Raw genomic sequence first — 8,660 nt, 5'->3', positions numbered from 1 at the left:
TTAAATAGTCTGAAATGCTGTGACTTTTTTTTTTTGTCAATACAGCTAGGAAATAAACTTGTGAATCTCAAGAACTCTGGTGTGTTTTCCATCACTGCAGGCTCTGGGTTCCCACCATCACTTCCTGTCGAGGGTTCTCAGGACCCTCAGGGGTCTCAGGAGATGACTTCACCTTTCCCACCAGGGCAGCTGACCAAGTCCTTTTCTCCTGCTACTGAAACTGCCGAAGAGGGTGTTGAGCCTTCTCTCTCCTCCCTTTCATTTTACTGAATCTGAAAAGACCCAGAGAGCGCAGAGAAACAGAAGGTGGGACAGATGGGCTGCCCACCAGAGAGCTGGAAAGAGACAAGGGGAGGAGTGTGACATGTGGTTTTTTGTTGGGTTTTTTTTTGAGATGGAGTTTTGCTCAGTCACCAAGGCTGGAGTGCAGTGGTACAGTCTTGGCTCACTGCAACCTCTGCCTCCTGGATTCAAGCAATTCTCCAGCCTCACCTCCTGAGTAGCTGGGATTAAAGGTACCTGCCAAAATGCCTGGCTAATTTTTGTATTTTTAGTAGACACAGGATTTTGCCATGTTGGCCAGGCTGGTCTTGAACTCCTGACCTCAGGTGATCCGTCTGCCTCAGCCTCCCAATGTGCTGGGATTGCAGGCGTGAGTCACCATGCCTGGCTGTGAGATGGTTTTTAAGGACAATTCTTTCTGAAAGAGAGTGAGTGACTAGGTACAAAGAAGACAAGGAAGAGGATGAGTGAGAAACATTTGGTGTCAAGTAATCAGCAAACAAGTATTGATCACTTTAGCACTAGGCGGGGCGTGGGATCCTTAGAAGGTGTTAGTCCCTTCCGGACAGCACTTTCAGGTGTGGAGACAAGATGGACTCACAGCTTAGTGAACGGTTATGTGGGTGCATCCGTCAGGGTCCAATTGGGAAACCACAGCAGTTGTTGCCTGGTAGTGGAGAAAGGAAAGGGCAGGGGTGGGCACTGAGGCATCACAAATGTAGGGATTGCGGGGTGCAGTCCTCACTCCTGGGACCTGTGAACAATAGGAGATTCAGGCCAGGTGCGGTGGCTCACGCCTGTAATCTCAGCACTTTGGGAGGCCGAGGCGGGCAGATCACGAGGTCAGGAGTTTGAGACAAGCCCGACCAACATTGTGAAACCCCTTCTCTACTAAAAATACAAAATTGCGCCACTGCACTCCAGCCTGGGCAACAGAGCAAGACTCGTCTCAAAAAAAAAAAAAAAAAAAAAAATGGAGATTCAGCCAGGCGTGGTTGCTCACACCTGTAGTGGCTCCCACCACTTTGGGAGGCCGAGGTGGGTGACTCACCTGAGGTCGGGTGTTTGAGACCAGCCTAACCAATATGGAGAAAACCTGTCTCTACTAAAAAATACAAAATTAGCCGGGCGTGGCGCCACGTGCCTATAATCCCAGCTATTCAGGAGACTGAGGCAGGAGAATCACTTGAACCCAGGAGGGGGCACCATTGCACTCCAGCCAGGGCAACAAGTAAAACAACGTCTCAAAAAAAAAAAAAAAAAAAAAAAATTCACCTGCACTTTGGGAGCCGACCTGGGAGGATTTCTTAAGCCCAGGAGTTTGCCATCAGGCTGGGCATCATGGTGAGAACCCTGTCTCTACATAAAATTAAATTTAAAATAAAATAAGGCCAAGCACAGCGGCTCACACCTGTAATCTCAGCACTTTGGGAGGCCGAGGCAGATCACTTGAGGTCAGACATTTAAGATCAGCCTTGCCAACATGGTGAAACCCTGTCTCTACTAAAAATACAAAAATCAGCCAGGCGTGGTGGTGCACGCCTGTAATCCCAGCTACTTGGGCAGCTAAGGCAGAAGAATTGCTTGAACCTGGGAGGTGGAAGTTGCAGTGGGCCAAGAGTGAACTACTGCACTCCAGCCTGGGCAACAGAGAGACTCTGTCTCAAAAAATATAAAATGGAGACTCAAGAGGAGGGGCCCAGTGGAGAAGGAGGTGTCGGCCAGCAGCAGCTGCTGCCTCTCAGAGGATAGAGAAACCACCAAGAAACCAGCACCACTCCTGGAATCAGCTATGCCAGCACGCGCCAGTGTTCTGTGGTCTGGCTGACAATAGGAAACACACTGTCCCTTCTTTTTTTCTCTTGCCTTGCAGTCTCCCTCAGCATGTCCTACCAGGATGAGGTAGGAGGGGGGAAATGCGGTTTGGGGCAGAGTTCAGAGGGTGGGATTGGGGCTGAGAGATGATGAAGGGCTAGCTGGCTCAGCCCGCCTTTGATTCCCCTCGTGTGTGCACACTTCTGCACACACTTGAGCTTGCATAGGATGGTGAAAAATGCCAAGTGCTGTGGCTCACACCTGAAATCTCGGCACTTTGGGAGGCCAAGGCGGGCAGATTACCTCAGGTTAGGAGTTTGAGACCAGCCTGGCCAACACGGTGAAACCCTGTCTCTACTAAAAATACAAAAAATTAGCCAGGCGTGGTGGTGGGCGCCTGTAATCCCGCTTTTCAAGGGGCTGAGGTAGGAGAATCGCTTTGAACCCAGGAGGCAGAAGTTGCAACGAGCCAAGATCGCGCCATTGCACTCCAGCCTGGGCAATAAGAGCAAAACTCTGTCTTGGAAAAAAAAAAAAAGGATGGTGAAAAACAAATTCATGCCTCCACGGATACAACAAGATACAACTACCCTTGTATAAGCAAAACAAATCCCCCTCTCCCTCCAAAATAGACACGAAGTGCCAAATCATGGTGTCCCTGTCTCAGAGACAGTATTTCTAGGCTATGTTAATTGCTCCTAATTGCCAGGCACAGTGGCTCAATCCCAGTACTTTGGGAGGCTGAGGTGGGAGGACTGCTTGAGGCCACGAGTTCAAGACCAGGCTGGGCTACATAGTGAGGCCCATCTATATACAATTTTTGTTTGTTTGTTTTTTTTGGGACGGAGTTTTGCTCTTGTTACCCAGGCTGGAGTGCAATGGCGCGATCTCGGCTCACCGCAACCTCCACCTCCTGGGTTCAGGCAATTCTCCTGCCTCAACCTCCTCAATAGCTGGGATTACAGGCACGCACCACCATGCCCAGCTAATTTTTGTAGTTTTAGTAGAGACGGGGTTTCACCATGTTGACCAGGATGGTCTCGATCTCTTGACCTCGTGATCCACCCGCCTCAGCCTCCCACAGTGCTGGGATTACAGGCTTGAGCCACCGCGCCCGGCTACAATTTTTTTTTTTAATTAGCCAGGCTAGCCAGGCGTAATGACACATGCCTGCAGTTCCAGCTACTCAGGAAGCTGAGGTGGGAGGATCACTTGAGCCCAGGATTTCAAAGCTGCAGTGAGCTATGCTCTCTAACCTGAGACACAGAGTAAGACCCTGTTTTTGTGTGTGTGTGTTTTGCTTTTGTTTTTGTTTGACAGAGTTTTGCTCTTGCCCAGGCTGGAATGCAATGGCACAATCTCAGATGCCTGCAACCTCCACCTCCCTAGTTCAAGCGATTGTCCTGCCTCAGCCTCCTGAGTAGCTGGAATTACAGGTATGTGCCACCATGCCCAGCTAATTTTTTTTTTTCACATGAAGGCAATTTATTAACAAAATATTTTGAGAAGTCTTGTTCACAGATGACTACCATGGCGATCCCCCTGCCTGTGGGTGCTGTCAGAGGGGATGGGGGTGATGTCCTCAATCCGCCTGATATTACACCCGAACAGGCAAGGGCTGTAAGAGTCAGCTGGGCCCCAGGTCCAGGGGTCTTGGTCCTATTTCCTCCTGTGGCCCAGAGTTTGATGTGTAGGGCAGTGATACCCAGCTCCTTGCACCTCTGGGCCACATCCTGGGCCGCCAACATAGCAGCATATGGCGAGGATTCATCCCGGTCTGCCTTCACCTTCATCCCACCAGTCACACGGCAGATGATTTCTTTGCCAGAAAGATCAGTGTCATTGAAGGATGCAAAGATATGGCAGACACCAAACACGTTCTCTCCTTCAGCCACCTGAGGTCTGAGGCTGACAACCTGTTCTTCCTTCTTTTCCTTTCCCTTTTGAGGTGCCATTTCTGCATGCCATCTCCACACTCCACACCAAAAAGCTAAGTTTTGTATTTTTAGTAGAGACTGGGTTTCACCACGTTTGCCAGGATGGTCTCGATCTCCTGACCTCGTGATCTGCCCGCCTCAGCCTCCCAAAGTGCTGGGATTACAGGCGTGAGCGACTACGCCCAGCCAGACCTTGTCAAGAGGCTGAAGCAGGAGAAGCACTTGAACTCCGGGAGGCGGAGGTTACAGTGAGCCGAGATTGCACCACTGCACTCCAACCTCCAGCCTGGGTGACAGAGAGAGACTCCTTCTCAAAAGAAAAGATAAAAAGGGAAGGCCAGGCGTGGTGGCTCACGCCTGTAACCCCAGCACTTTGGGAGGCCGAGGAGGGTGGATAACAAGGTCAGGAGTTCAAGACCAGCCTGGTCAACATGATGAAACCCCATCTCAAAAAAAAAAAACAAAAAACATAGACTCTGCAGGACATAGAGAGGGAGCTTAGGGAACTGGATGAACCTGGAGGGATGGTCAGGTTTGGTCTGGGAAAACAAGAGTGGGGAGCTGGTTTGGAGTGAGAGTGAGTTCAATTCTAGGCAGGTTGAGTCAGAGGGACCTGGGTGAAGGTCTTAGGAAGACAAGCTGGGGCATAAGGCTGCCCCTCAGAAGGGTGATCCCATCATGATCAACCTACAGACTCGGTACTAGGCTCTTTCGGCATTTCTACTAAAGTTCTCACTTAACCCCCCAGCAACCTGAGTGATAGAGTAAAGCAATAGGCCGGGCGCGGTGGCTCACACCTATGATCCCAGCACTTTGGGAGGCCGAGGCGGGCGGATCATGAGGTCAGGAGTTCAAGACCAGCCTGGACAACATGGTGAAACCCTGTCTCTACTAAAAATACAAAAATTAGCCAGGTGTGATGGCACACACCTATAACCCCAGCAACTCAGGAGGCTGAGGCAGGAGAATCGCTTGAGCCTGGGAGACAGAGGCTGCAGTGAGCCTAGATCAAGCCACTGCACTCCAGCCTGGATAAGAGTGAGACTCTGTCTCAAAAAAAAGAAAGAAAGATAAAAGCAGGAGACATCAGGTCTGAGTCCCCAGCAGCACTGTTCTGAGTGTGTTCATTCACTTAATCATCACAAGCACCTTAGGAAGTTTTGGGGTTTTTTTTAATCCCCATGGTCTTCAAAGCACTTGGGAGTTATTTTTACCCCATTTTTCTGAGGAAGAGTTCTGGGCAGAAATGTGAGGTAATTTGCCCCAGGTCACACAGCTCTTGGGTGGGTTGGGGAAACTGAGGCTCAAAGGCAAAGGGGACTGGCCTTGAGGCAGATCCAGTGGTTAGGCTCCACAGCCCATGCACTTCAACAACACCAGTGTTCTTAAACTAAGAGGGTGAAACTCAACTTAGTGAGGCGTGACTCACATTACATGATGAAAACCTCCATGCATATACAAAAAGTTGGCGGGGCATGGTGGCTCACGCCTGTAATCCCAGTACTTTGGGAGGCAGGCAGATCATGAGGTCAGGAGTTCAAGATCAGCCTGACCAATATGGTGAAACCCTGTCTTTACTAAAAATTCAAAAATTAGCTGGGCATGGCAGCGTGTGCCTGTAATCCCAGCTACTTGGGAGGCTAGGCAGAAGAATTGCTTGAACCCGGGAGACAGAGTTTGCAGTGAGCCAGGCTGCACTCCAGCCTGGCAACAGAGCAAGACTCCGTCTCAAAAAAAAAAAAAACAAAGCCAAATGATACTGAATTTCTGAGAATTGTGGACCACATAATTCTGACCAACATTCTCCCTGAAAAGAGCTACAAAAGGAGAGACACATACATATATATATGGGGTGTGTGTGTGTGTGTGCACGTTCACGTGTGTGCATGTGCATGCCGGTGAATTCTAGCAAAGAATTACAGGGCCAAGATCAGTAGAAGAAGGAAACCCAGAGAAGTGACCCAGCATTTTTTCCTTGGTGGATCTGCTGATTCTGGTAGAAGCATCTGAGAAGCTGTCAAAGCTGCTCCTGGCTCACAGGGATATGGAACAAATACTGGAGATCAGGCTGTGCCAGGGAAGGGCCCAGGTAAAGTCTCTGTGCTTAGGGATGGGATCCCCGGGAGGCAGGACAAGCTGAAATAGACCAGACCTTCGTAAGGACTGGAGTCCAGCTTGCTTTCTTTTTTTTTTTTTAATTTTCCTTTTTTTGTCTGGAATATCTATTTGATTGGTATGTGGTTCGTGGAGTCCAGCTTTCAATCATCTAGTCCCTGACTGGACTAAGGTGATTTAGGACTCCTGGTGTTTCTAGCCTCCTGCCAGCAACAGTCATAAATCCATTCTGAAGGAATACAGTACCATCCTTAGCTTTCCGTCACCACTCTAGTTCCTTACACACGATGTTCAGTACACAATCAACACGAACCAGGCAGAGAGAGCCAAACATTCGTGCCTCCTGACTTTAAACAATCAGAAATAGACGACACCACATATGAAAGATGCCCACCAAAAACTGAACCTGAATCCCAGCAGCTTACAGGAAACGCTGAGAAAACAGGAACAGGTGAAATGATACATGGATATCCAACCAGCCACACCCAGAAAGGAGAAACTGCAAGGGCAAATGACTCTGTTTCTTCAACAAAAAAGTGGCAAGGGGAAATCATAGGAGACGGAGCTGTTAGTATTATTTTTTGAGTTGAAGTCTTGCTGTGTCACTCAGGCTAGACTGCAATGGTGAGATCTTGGCTCACTTAAAGCTCCACGTCCTGGGTTCAAGTGATTCTCCCGCCTCAGCCTCCCCAGCCCCTGGGACTACAGTCACACGCCACCACACGCAGCTAATTTTTGTATTCTTAGTAGAGTCGGAGTTTCACCACATTGGCCAGACTGGTCTTGAACTCCTGATCTCTGTTGATCCACCTGCCTTGGCCTCCCAAAGTGCTGGGATTACAGGCTTGAGCCACCGCGCCCGGCCTGGCCCAGTTATGTTTATCATTATTTTTGGGACAGGGTCTTACTCTGTTGCCCAGGCTAGATTGTGCACTGATACAATCTCCACTCACTGTAGCCTCAATCTCCGAGGCCCAAGCGATCCTCCCACCCCAGCCTCCTGTAGCGGGGACTGAAGGGGCTGCCACCATGCCTGGCTAATTTTTTTTTTTTTTTTTTTTTGAGAGACGGGGTTTCACTGTGTTGCCCAGGCTGGTCTTAAACTCCTGAGCTCAGGCAATCCGCCCGCCTTGGCCTCCCAAAATGCTGGAATTATAGGAGTGAGCCTGGCCTTTGTTTTGTACTTTTTGTTAGATCCCGATTCTAACAGTAAAAATGCATTTATATCGGCAGCTACTGCAAGGCTAAAAAAAAAATGCGTTTATATGACAATTAGAGACATTTAAACATTGACAGATATGGAGAAATATGTGGGCCAGGCGCAGTGCCTCACACTTGTAATCCAAGCACTTTGGGAGGCTGAGGTGGGCAGATAACAAGGTAAAAAGATCAAGACCAGCCTCGCCAACAGGGTGAAACTTCGTCTCTACTAAAAATACAAAAATACAAAAAGTACAAAAATTACCCAGGCGTGGTGGTGCGCTCCCTGCTACTTGGGAGGCTAAGGCAGGAGAATCGCTTAAATCCAGGAGGAGGAAGTTGCAGTGAGCCGAGATTGTTCCACTGCACTCCAGCCTGGGTAACAGAGTGAGACTCTGTCTCCGAAAAAAAAAAAAAAAAAGAATAAATAAATACAAATAAAGGAATATGTGTGTGAGAGAGAGAGAATAATATTGTTGGGGTTTGGTTTTCTTTTTTTTTCTTTTTCATGCAATTTTCTTCTTTTTCTACTCAGTGAAGTTTGGTTTTCAAAAGAGATAATTCTGCTGGGCATGGTGGCTCATGCTTGTAATCCAAGCACTTTGGAGGCCAAGGTGGGCGGATCACCTGGGGTCGGGAGTTCAAGACCAGCCTGACCAACATGGTGAAACCCCATCTTTAAAAAAAAAAAAAGTAGGGCCGGGCGCGGTGGCTCAAGCCTGTAATCCCAGCACTTTGGGAGGCCAAGGCCGGTGGATCACGAGGTCAAGAGATCGAGACCATCCTGGTCAACATGGTGAAACCCCGTCTCTACTAAAACTACAAAAAATTAGCGGGCATGGTGGCGCATGCCTGTAATCCCAGCTACTCAGGAGGCTGAGGCAGGAGAATTGCCTGAACCCAGGAGGCGGAGGTTGCGGTGAGCCAAGATCGCGCCATTGCACTCCAGCCTGGGTAACAAGAGTGAAACTCCATCTCAAAAAAAAAAAAAAAGTAAACAAAAGAGATAATTCTTAACTCTTAAAAGTAAGGATATTCGGCCCGGCGCGGTGGCTCACGCCTTTAATCCCAGCACTTTGGGAGGCCGAGGTGGGTGGATCACGAGGTCAAGAGATCTAGACCATCCTGGTCAACATGGTGAAACCCCGTCTCTACTAAAAATACAAAACATTAGCTGGGCATGGTGGCACGTGCCTGTAGTCCCAGCTAATGTTTTGTATTTTTAGTAGAGACGGGGTTTCACCATGTTGACCAGGATGGTCTAGATCTCTTGACCTCGTGATCCACCCACCTCGGCCTCCCAAAGTGCTG

General features: G+C 49.0%; 1 protein-coding gene and 1 pseudogene across 1 annotated transcript in view; both read right to left on the bottom strand.

Annotated features, from left to right (window-relative positions):
* ATP5PD (ATP synthase peripheral stalk subunit d) overlaps window positions 1-8,660 on the bottom strand; it is a 30,814-nt gene that overhangs the window by 21,371 nt on the left and 783 nt on the right. The gene's annotated exons all lie outside the window — the stretch shown is intronic.
* Window positions 3,613-4,109, bottom strand: LOC116525426 (annotated as a pseudogene).

The sequence above is a fragment of the Sapajus apella genome, unplaced genomic scaffold (assembly GCF_009761245.1).
Source record: "Sapajus apella isolate SASKATOON/1434 unplaced genomic scaffold, GSC_monkey_1.0 scaffold48, whole genome shotgun sequence".
NCBI classification, from domain to species: Eukaryota; Metazoa; Chordata; class Mammalia; order Primates; family Cebidae; genus Sapajus; species Sapajus apella.
Note: the sequence above shows the minus strand (reverse complement) of the source record. Positions and strands in the feature narration are given on the sequence as shown.